Genomic DNA, 12,095 nt, shown 5'->3' on the forward strand with positions numbered 1-12,095 from the left:
TAATATTTTTAAGGATTTTAACACTTATTTGGTTCAGTTTTAGTGTTTAAATCCTTCTTTATATAGCGCTTATACTCATCAGGATCTTGGGACATATTTGGTACTTTTCTGCTTGTAAAGTCCTTGGCTATGTGCAGTAAAAATTTATAAGGATTTTAACATTTATTTGGTTCAGTTTTAGTGTTTAAATCCTTTTCCATATGGAGATTATAATCATCAGGATCTTGGGACATATTTGGTACTTTTCTGGTTGTATGGTCTTTGGCTGTGTGCAGTTAATATTTATAATGATCTTAACACTTATTTGGTTCAGTTTTAGTGTTTAAATCCTTTTACATATGGAGATTATAATCATCAGGATCTTGGGACATATTTGGTACTTTTCTGGTTGTAAAGTCCTTGGCTATATGCAATTAATATTTATAAGGATTTTAGCACTTATTTGGTTCAGGTTTAGTGTTTAAATCTTTTTCCATATGAAGAATATAATCATCAGGATCTAGGGACATATTTGGTACTTTTCTGGTTGTAAAGACCTTGGCTATATGCAGTTAATATTTATAAGGATTTTAGCACTTTTTTGGTTCAGTTTTAGTGTTTAAATCCTTTTCTATATGGAGATTATAATCATCAGGATCTTGGGACATATTTGGTACTTTTCTGGTTGTATGGTCTTTGGCTGTGTGCAGTTAATATTTATAAGGATTTTAGCACTTATTTGGTTTAGTTTTAGTGTTTAAATCCTTTTCCATATGGAGATTATATTCATCAGGATCTTGGGACATATTTGGTACTTTTCTGGTTGTAAAGTCCTTGGCTCTGTGCAATTAATATTTATAAGGATTTTAGCACTTATTTGGTTCGGTTTTAGTGTCTGAACCCTTTTCCATATGGTGATTATAATCATCAGGATCTTGGGACATATTTGGTACTTTTCTGGTTGTAAAGACCTTGGCTATGTGCATTTAATATTTATAAGGATTTTAACACTTATTTGGTTCAGTTTTAGTGTTTAAATCCTTCTCTATATGGCGCCTATACTCATCAGGATCTTGGGACATATTTGGTACTTTTCTGGTTGTAAAGTCTTTGGCTATGTGCAGTTAATATTTAGAAGGATTTTAGCACTTATTTGGTCCAGTTTTTGTGTTTAAATCCTTCTCTATATGGCGCTTATAATCATCAGGATCTTGGGACATATTTGGTACTTTTCTGGTTGTAAAGTCTTTGGCTATGTGCAGTTAATATTTAGAAGGATTTTAGCACTTATTTGGTTCAGTTTTAGTGTTTAAATCCTTTTCCATATAGAGATTATAATCATCAGGATCTTGGGACATATTTGGTACTTTTCTGGTTGTAAAGACCTTGGCTATGTGCAGTTATTATTTATAAGGATTTTAGCACTTATTTGGTTCAGTTTTAGTGTTTATATCCTTTTCCATATGGAGATTATAATCATCAGGATCTTGGGACATATTTGGTACTTTTCTGGTTGTAAAGTCCTTGGTTATATGCAATTAATATTTATGAGGATTTTAGCACTTATTTGGTTCAGGTTTAGTGTTTAAATCTTTTTCCATATGAAGATTATAATCATCAGGATCTAGGGACATATTTGGTACTTTTCTGGTTGTAAAGTCTTTGGCTATGCGCAGTTAATATTTAGAAGGATTTTAGCACTTATTTGGTTCAGTTTTAGTGTTTAAATCCTTTTCCATATAGAGATTATAATCATCAGGATCTTGGGACATATTTGGTACTTTTCTGGTTGTAAAGACCTTGGCTATGTTCAGTTAATATTTAGAAGGATTTTAGCACTTATTTGGTTCAGTTTTAGTGTTTAAATCCTTTTCCATATAGAGATTATATTCATCAGGATCTTGGGACATATTTGGTACTTTTCTGGTTGTATGGTCTTTGGCTGTGTGCAGTTAATATTTATAAGGATTTTAACACTTATTTGGTTTAGTTTTAGTGTTTAAATCCTTTTCCATATGGAGATTATATTCATCAGGATCTTGGGACATATTTGGTACTTTTCTATTTGTGAAGTCCTTGGCTCTGTGCAATTAATATTTATAAGGATTATAGCACTTATTTGGTTCGGTTTTAGTGTTTGAACCCTTTTCCATATGGTGATTATAATCATCAGGATCTTGGGACATATTTGGTACTTTTCTGGTTGTAAAGTCCTTGGCTATGTGCAGTTAATATTTTTAAGGATTTTAACACTTATTTGGTTCAGTTTTAGTGTTTAAATCCTTCTTTATATAGCGCTTATACTCATCAGGATCTTGGGACATATTTGGTACTTTTCTGCTTGTAAAGTCCTTGGCTATGTGCAGTAAAAATTTATAAGGATTTTAACATTTATTTGGTTCAGTTTTAGTGTTTAAATCCTTTTCCATATGGAGATTATAATCATCAGGATCTTGGGACATATTTGGTACTTTTCTGGTTGTATGGTCTTTGGCTGTGTGCAGTTAATATTTATAATGATCTTAACACTTATTTGGTTCAGTTTTAGTGTTTAAATCCTTTTACATATGGAGATTATAATCATCAGGATCTTGGGACATATTTGGTACTTTTCTGGTTGTAAAGTCCTTGGCTATATGCAATTAATATTTATAAGGATTTTAGCACTTATTTGGTTCAGGTTTAGTGTTTAAATCTTTTTCCATATGAAGAATATAATCATCAGGATCTAGGGACATATTTGGTACTTTTCTGGTTGTAAAGACCTTGGCTATGTGCAGTTAATATTTATAAGGATTTTAGCACTTTTTTGGTTCAGTTTTAGTGCTTAAATCCTTTTCTATATGGAGATTATAATCATCAGGATCTTGGGACATATTTGGTACTTTTCTGGTTGTATGGTCTTTGGCTGTGTGCAGTTAATATTTATAAAGATTTTAGCACTTATTTGGTTTAGTTTTAGTGTTTAAATCCTTTTCCATATGGAGATTATATTCATCAGGATCTTGGGACATATTTGGTACTTTTCTGGTTGTAAAGTCCTTGGCTCTTTGCAATTAATATTTATAAGGATTTTAGCACTTATTTGGTTCGGTTTTAGTGTCTGAACCCTTTTCCATATGGTGATTATAATCATCAGGATCTTGGGACATATTTGGTACTTTTCTGGTTGTAAAGACCTTGGCTATGTGCATTTAATATTTGTAAGGATTTTAACACTTATTTGGTTCAGTTTTAGTGTTTAAATTCTTCTCTATATGGCGCCTATACTCATCAGGGTCTTGGGACATATTTGGTACTTTTCTGGTTGTAAATTCCTTGGCTATGTGCAATTAATATTTATAACGATTTTAGCACTTATTTGGTTCAGTTTTAGTGTTTATATCCTTTTCCATATGGAGATTATATTCATCAGGATCTTGGGGCATATTTGGTACTTTTCTTGTTGTATGGTCTTTGGCTGTGTGCAGTTAATATTTATAATGATTTTAACACTTATTTGGTTCAGTTTTAGTGTTTAAATCCTTCTCTATATGGCGCTTATACTCATCAGGATCTTGGGACATATTTGGTACTTTTCTGGTTGTAAATTCCTTGGCTATGTGCAATTAATATTTATAAGGATTTTAGCACTTCTTTGGTTCAGTTTTAGTGTTTATATCCTTTTCCATATGGAGATTATATTCATCAGGATCTTGGGGCATATTTGGTACTTTTCTGGTTGTATGGTCTTTGGCTGTGTGCAGTTAATATTTATAATGATTTTAACACTTATTTGGTTCAGTTTTAGTGTTTAAATCCTTTTCCATATGGAGATTATAATCATCAGGATCTTGGGACATATTTTTATTTTTCTGGTTATATGGTCTTTGGCTGTGTGCAGTTAATATTTATAATGATTTTAACACTTATTTGGTTCAGTTTTAGTGTTTAAATCCTTTTCCATATGGAGATTATATTCATCAGGATCTTGGGACATTTTTGGTACTTTTCTGGTTGTATGATCTTTGGCTGTGTGCAGTTAATATTTATAAGGAATTTAACACTTATTTGGTCCAGTTTTTGTGTTTAAATCCTTCTCTATATGGCGCTTATAATCATCAGGATCTTGGGACATATTTGGTACTTTTCTGGTTGTAAAGACCTTGGTTATGTGCAGTTAATATTTATAAAGATTTTAGCACTTATTTGGTTCAGTTTTAGTGTTTAAATCCTTTTCCATATGGAGATTATATTCATCAGGATCTTGGGACATATTTGGTACTTTTCTATTTGTGAAGTCCTTGGCTCTGTGCAATTAATATTTATAAGGATTATAGCACTTATTTGGTTCGGTTTTAGTGTTTGAACCCTTTTCCATATGGTGATTATAATCATCAGGATCTTGGGACATATTTGGTACTTTTCTGGTTGTAAAGTCCTTGGCTATGTGCAGTTAATATTTTTAAGGATTTTAACACTTATTTGGTTCAGTTTTAGTGTTTAAATCCTTCTTTATATAGCGCTTATACTCATCAGGATCTTGGGACATATTTGGTACTTTTCTGCTTGTAAAGTCCTTGGCTATGTGCAGTAAAAATTTATAAGGATTTTAACATTTATTTGGTTCAGTTTTAGTGTTTAAATCCTTTTCCATATGGAGATTATAATCATCAGGATCTTGGGACATATTTGGTACTTTTCTGGTTGTATGGTCTTTGGCTGTGTGCAGTTAATATTTATAATGATCTTAACACTTATTTGGTTCAGTTTTAGTGTTTAAATCCTTTTACATATGGAGATTATAATCATCAGGATCTTGGGACATATTTGGTACTTTTCTGGTTGTAAAGTCCTTGGCTATATGCAATTAATATTTATAAGGATTTTAGCACTTATTTGGTTCAGGTTTAGTGTTTAAATCTTTTTCCATATGAAGAATATAATCATCAGGATCTAGGGACATATTTGGTACTTTTCTGGTTGTAAAGACCTTGGCTATATGCAGTTAATATTTATAAGGATTTTAGCACTTTTTTGGTTCAGTTTTAGTGTTTAAATCCTTTTCTATATGGAGATTATAATCATCAGGATCTTGGGACATATTTGGTACTTTTCTGGTTGTATGGTCTTTGGCTGTGTGCAGTTAATATTTATAAGGATTTTAGCACTTATTTGGTTTAGTTTTAGTGTTTAAATCCTTTTCCATATGGAGATTATATTCATCAGGATCTTGGGACATATTTGGTACTTTTCTGGTTGTAAAGTCCTTGGCTCTGTGCAATTAATATTTATAAGGATTTTAGCACTTATTTGGTTCGGTTTTAGTGTCTGAACCCTTTTCCATATGGTGATTATAATCATCAGGATCTTGGGACATATTTGGTACTTTTCTGGTTGTAAAGACCTTGGCTATGTGCATTTAATATTTATAAGGATTTTAACACTTATTTGGTTCAGTTTTAGTGTTTAAATCCTTCTCTATATGGCGCCTATACTCATCAGGGTCTTGGGACATATTTGGTACTTTTCAGGTTGTAAATTCCTTGGCTATGTGCAATTAATATTTATAACGATTTTAGCACTTATTTGGTTCAGTTTTAGTGTTTATATCCTTTTCCATATGGAGATTATATTCATCAGGATCTTGGGGCATATTTGGTACTTTTCTTGTTGTATGGTCTTTGGCTGTGTGCAGCTAATCTTTATAATGATTTTAACACTTATTTGGTTCAGTTTTAGTGTTTAAATCCTTCTCTATATGGCGCTTATACTCATCAGGATCTTGGGACATATTTGGTACTTTTCTGGTTGTATGATCTTTGGCTGTGTGCAGTCAATATTTATAAGGAATTTAACACTTATTTGGTCCAGTTTTTGTGTTTAAATCCTTCTCTATATGGCGCTTATAATCATCAGGATCTTGGGACATATTCGGTACTTTTCTGGTTGTAAAGACCTTGGTTATGTGCAGTTAATATTTATAAAGATTTTAGCACTTATTTGGTTCAGTTTTAGTGTTTAAATCCTTTTCCATATGGAGATTATAATCATCAGGATCTTGGGACATATTTGGTACTTTTCTGGTTGTATGGTCTTTGGCTGTGTGCAGGTAATATTTATAAAGATTTTAACACTTATTTGGTTCAGTTTTAGTGTTTAAATCCTTCTCTATATGGCGCTTATACTCATCAGGATCTTGGGACATATTTGGTACTTTTCTGGTTGTATGGTCTTTGGCTGTGTGCAGTTAATATTTATAATGATTTGAACACTTATTTGGTTCAGTTTTAGTGTTTAAAACCTTCTTTATATAGCGCTTATACTCATCAGGATCTTGGGACATATTTGGTACTTTTCTGGTTGTAAAGTCCTTGGCTATGTGCAATTAATATTTATAAGGATTTTAACACTTATTTGGTTCAGTTTTAGTGTTTAAATCCTTTTCCATATGGAGATTATAATCATCAGGATCTTGGGACATATTTGGTACTTTTCTGGTTGTATGGTCTTTGGCTGTGTGCAGTTAATATTTATAAGGATTTTAGCACTTATTTGGTTTAGTTTTAGTGTTTAAATCCTTTTCCATATGGAGATTATATTCATCAGTATCTTGGGACATATTTGGTACTTTTCTGGTTGTAAAGTCCTTGGCTCTGTGCAAATAATATTTATAAGGATTTTAGCACTTATTTGGTTCGGTTTTAGTGTCTGAACCCTTTTCCAGATGGTGATTATAATCATCAGGATCTTGGGACATATTTGGTACTTTTCTGGTTGTAAAGACCTTGGCTATGTGCATTTAATATTTATAAGGATTTTAACACTTATTTGGTTCAGTTTTAGTGTTTAAATCCTTCTCTATATGGCGCCTATACTCATCAGGGTCTTGGGACATATTTGGTACTTTTCTGGTTGTAAATTCCTTGGCTATGTGCAATTAATATTTATAATGATTTTAACACTTATTTGGTTCAGTTTTAGTGTTTAAATCCTTTTTCATATGCAGATTATAATCATCAGGATCTTGGGACATATTTGGTACTTTTCTGGTTGTATGGTCTTTGGCTGTGTGCAGTTAATAATTATAAGGATTTTAGCACTTATTTGGTTCAGTTTTAGTGTTAAAATCCTTTTCCATATAGTTTTATAATCATCAGGATCTTGGGACATATTTGGTACTTTTCTGGTTGTATGATCTTTCGCTGTGTGCGGTTAATATTTATAAGGATTTTAACACTTATTTGGTTCAGTTTTAGTGTTTAAATCCTTTTCTATATGGAGATTATAATCATCAGGATCTTGGGACATATTTGGTTCTTTTCTGGTTGTATGGTCTTTGGCTGTGTGCAGTTAATATTTATAAGGATTTTAACACTTATTTGGTTCAGTTTTAGTGTTTAAATCCTTCTTTATATGGTGCTTATACTCATCAGAATCTTGGGACATATTTGGTATTTTTCTGGTTGTAAAGTCCTTGGCTATGTGCAATTAATATTTATAAGGATTTTAGCACTTATTTGGTTCGGTTTTAGTGTTTAAATCCTTTTCCATATGGGGATTATAATCATCAGGATCTTGGGACATATTTGGTACTTTTCTGGTTGTAAAGACCTTGGCTATGTGCAATTAACATTTATAAGGATTTTAACACTTATTTGGTTCAGTTTTAGTGTTTAAATCCTTTTCCATGTGGAAATTATAATCATCAGGATCTTGGGACATATTTGGTACTTTTCTGGTTGTATGGTCTTTGGCTGTGTGCAGTTAATATTTATAATGATTTTAACACTTATTTGGTTCGGTTTTAGTGTTTAAATCCTTCTCTATATGGCGCTTATACTCATCAGGATCTTGGGACATATTTGGTACTTTTCTGGTTGTATAGTCCTTGGCTATGTGCAATTAATATTTATAAGGATTTTAACACTTATTTGGTTCAGTTTTAGTGTTTAAATCTTTTTCCATATGGAGATTAAAATCATCAGGATCTTGGGACATATTTGGTATTTTTCTGGTTGTATGGTTTTTGGCTGTGTGCAGTTAATATTTATAATGATTTTAACACTTATTTGGTTCAGTTTTAGTGTTTAAATCCTTTTCCATATGGAGATTATAATCATCAGGATCTTGGGACATATTTGGTATTTTTCTGGTTGTAAAGTCCTTGGCTATGTGCAATTAATATTTATAAGGATTTTAGCACTTATTTGGTTCAGGTTAAGTGTTTAAATCTTTTTCCATATGAAGATTATAATCATCAGGATCTTGGGACATATTTGGGACTTTTCTGGTTGTAAAGACCTTGGCTATGTTCAGTTAATATTTATAAGGATTTTAGCACTTATTTGGTTCAGTTTTAGTGTTTAAATCCTTTTCTATATGGAGATTATAATCATCAGGATCGTGGGACATATTTGGTACTTTTCTGGTTGTATGGTCTTTGGCTGTGTGCAGTTAATATTTATAAGGATTTTAACACTTATTTGGTTTAGTTTTAGTGTTTAAATCCTTTTCCATATGGAGATTATATTCATCAGGATCTTGGGACATATTTGGTACTTTTCTGGTTGTAAAGTCTTTGGCTATGTGCAGTTAATATTTAGAAGGATTTTAGCACTTATTTGGTTCAGTTTTAGTGTTTAAATCCTTTTCCATATAGAGATTATAATCATCAGGATCTTGGGACATATTTGGTACTTTTCTGGTTGTAAAGACCTTGGCTATGTGCAGTTATTATTTATAAGGATTTTAGCACTTATTTGGTTCAGTTTTAGTGTTTATATCCTTTTCCATATGGAGATTATAATCATCAGGATCTTGGGACATATTTGGTACTTTTCTGGTTGTAAAGTCCTTGGCTATATGCAATTAATATTTATGAGGATTTTAGCACTTATTTGGTTCAGGTTTAGTGTTTAAATCTTTTTCCATATGAAGATTATAATCATCAGGATCTAGGGACATATTTGGTACTTTTCTGGTTGTAAAGTCTTTGGCTATGCGCAGTTAATATTTAGAAGGATTTTAGCACTTATTTGGTTCAGTTTTAGTGTTTAAATCTTTTTCCATATAGAGATTATAATCATCAGGATCTTGGGACATATTTGGTACTTTTCTGGTTGTAAAGACCTTGGCTATGTTCAGTTAATATTTAGAAGGATTTTAGCACTTATTTGGTTCAGTTTTAGTGTTTAAATCCTTTTCCATATAGTGATTATATTCATCAGGATCTTGGGACATATTTGGTACTTTTCTGGTTGTATGGTCTTTGGCTGTGTGCAGTTAATATTTATAAGGATTTTAACACTTATTTGGTTTAGTTTTAGTGTTTAAATCCTTTTCCATATGGAGATTATATTCATCAGGATCTTGGGACATATTTGGTACTTTTCTATTTGTGAAGTCCTTGGCTCTGTGCAATTAATATTTATAAGGATTATAGCACTTATTTGGTTCGGTTTTAGTGTTTGAACCCTTTTCCATATGGTGATTATAATCATCAGGATCTTGGGACATATTTGGTACTTTTCTGGTTGTAAAGTCCTTGGCTATGTGCAGTTAATATTTATAATGATTTTAACACTTATTTGGTTCAGTTTTAGTGTTTAAGTCCTTATCTATATGGCGCTTATACTCATCAGGATCTTGGGACATATTTGGTACTTTTCTGGTTGTAAAGTCCTTGTCTATGTGCAATTAATATTTATAATGATTTTAACACTTATTTGGTTCAGTTTTAGTGTTTAAATCCTTTTTCATATGCAGATTATAATCATCAGGATCTTGGGACATATTTGGTACTTTTCTGGTTGTATGGTCTTTGGCTGTGTGCAGTTAATAATTATAAGGATTTTAGCACTTATTTGGTTCAGTTTTAGTGTTAAAATCCTTTTCCATATAGTTTTATAATCATCAGGATCTTGGGACATATTTGGTACTTTTCTGGTTGTATGATCTTTCGCTGTGTGCGGTTAATATTTATAAGGATTTTAACACTTATTTGGTTCAGTTTTAGTGTTTAAATCCTTTTCTATATGGAGATTATAATCATCAGGATCTTGGGACATATTTGGTTCTTTTCTGGTTGTATGGTCTTTGGCTGTGTGCAGTTAATATTTATAAGGATTTTAACACTTATTTGGTTCAGTTTTAGTGTTTAAATCCTTCTTTATATGGTGCTTATACTCATCAGAATCTTGGGACATATTTGGTATTTTTCTGGTTGTAAAGTCCTTGGCTATGTGCAATTAATATTTATAAGGATTTTAGCACTTATTTGGTTCGGTTTTAGTGTTTAAATCCTTTTCCATATGGGGATTATAATCATCAGGATCTTGGGACATATTTGGTACTTTTCTGGTTGTAAAGACCTTGGCTATGTGCAATTAACATTTATAAGGATTTTAACACTTATTTGGTTCAGTTTTAGTGTTTAAATCCTTTTCCATGTGGAAATTATAATCATCAGGATCTTGGGACATATTTGGTACTTTTCTGGTTGTATGGTCTTTGGCTGTGTGCAGTTAATATTTATAATGATTTTAACACTTATTTGGTTCGGTTTTAGTGTTTAAATCCTTCTCTATATGGCGCTTATACTCATCAGGATCTTGGGACATATTTGGTACTTTTCTGGTTGTATAGTCCTTGGCTATGTGCAATTAATATTTATAAGGATTTTAACACTTATTTGGTTCAGTTTTAGTGTTTAAATCCTTTTCCATATGGAGATTAAAATCATCAGGATCTTGGGACATATTTGGTACTTTTCTGGTTGTATGGTTTTTGGCTGTGTGCAGTTAATATTTATAATGATTTTAACACTTATTTGGTTCAGTTTTAGTGTTTAAATCCTTTTCCATATGGAGATTATAATCATCAGGATCTTGGGACATATTTGGTATTTTTCTGGTTGTAAAGTCCTTGGCTATGTGCAATTAATATTTATAAGGATTTTAGCACTTATTTGGTTCAGGTTAAGTGTTTAAATCTTTTTCCATATGAAGATTATAATCATCAGGATCTTGGGACATATTTGGGACTTTTCTGGTTGTAAAGACCTTGGCTATGTTCAGTTAATATTTATAAGGATTTTAGCACTTATTTGGTTCAGTTTTAGTGTTTAAATCCTTTTCTATATGGAGATTATAATCATCAGGATCGTGGGACATATTTGGTACTTTTCTGGTTGTATGGTCTTTGGCTGTGTGCAGTTAATATTTATAAGGATTTTAACACTTATTTGGTTTAGTTTTAGTGTTTAAATCCTTTTCCATATGGAGATTATATTCATCAGGATCTTGGGACATATTTGGTACTTTTCTGGTTGTAAAGTCTTTGGCTATGTGCAGTTAATATTTAGAAGGATTTTAGCACTTATTTGGTTCAGTTTTAGTGTTTAAATCCTTTTCCATATAGAGATTATAATCATCAGGATCTTGGGACATATTTGGTACTTTTCTGGTTGTAAAGACCTTGGCTATGTGCAGTTATTATTTATAAGGATTTTAGCACTTATTTGGTTCAGTTTTAGTGTTTATATCCTTTTCCATATGGAGATTATAATCATCAGGATCTTGGGACATATTTGGTACTTTTCTGGTTGTAAAGTCCTTGGCTATATGCAATTAATATTTATGAGGATTTTAGCACTTATTTGGTTCAGGTTTAGTGTTTAAATCTTTTTCCATATGAAGATTATAATCATCAGGATCTAGGGACATATTTGGTACTTTTCTGGTTGTAAAGTCTTTGGCTATGCGCAGTTAATATTTAGAAGGATTTTAGCACTTATTTGGTTCAGTTTTAGTGTTTAAATCCTTTTCCATATAGAGATTATAATCATCAGGATCTTGGGACATATTTGGTACTTTTCTGGTTGTAAAGACCTTGGCTATGTTCAGTTAATATTTAGAAGGATTTTAGCACTTATTTGGTTCAGTTTTAGTGTTTAAATCCTTTTCCATATAGAGATTATATTCATCAGGATCTTGGGACATATTTGGTACTTTTCTGGTTGTATGGTCTTTGGCTGTGTGCAGTTAATATTTATAAGGATTTTAACACTTATTTGGTTTAGTTTTAGTGTTTAAATCCTTTTCCATATGGAGATTATATTCATCAGGATCTTGGGA

This window comes from Watersipora subatra, chromosome 9, assembly GCF_963576615.1.
Source record: "Watersipora subatra chromosome 9, tzWatSuba1.1, whole genome shotgun sequence".
NCBI classification, from domain to species: Eukaryota; Metazoa; Bryozoa; class Gymnolaemata; order Cheilostomatida; family Watersiporidae; genus Watersipora; species Watersipora subatra.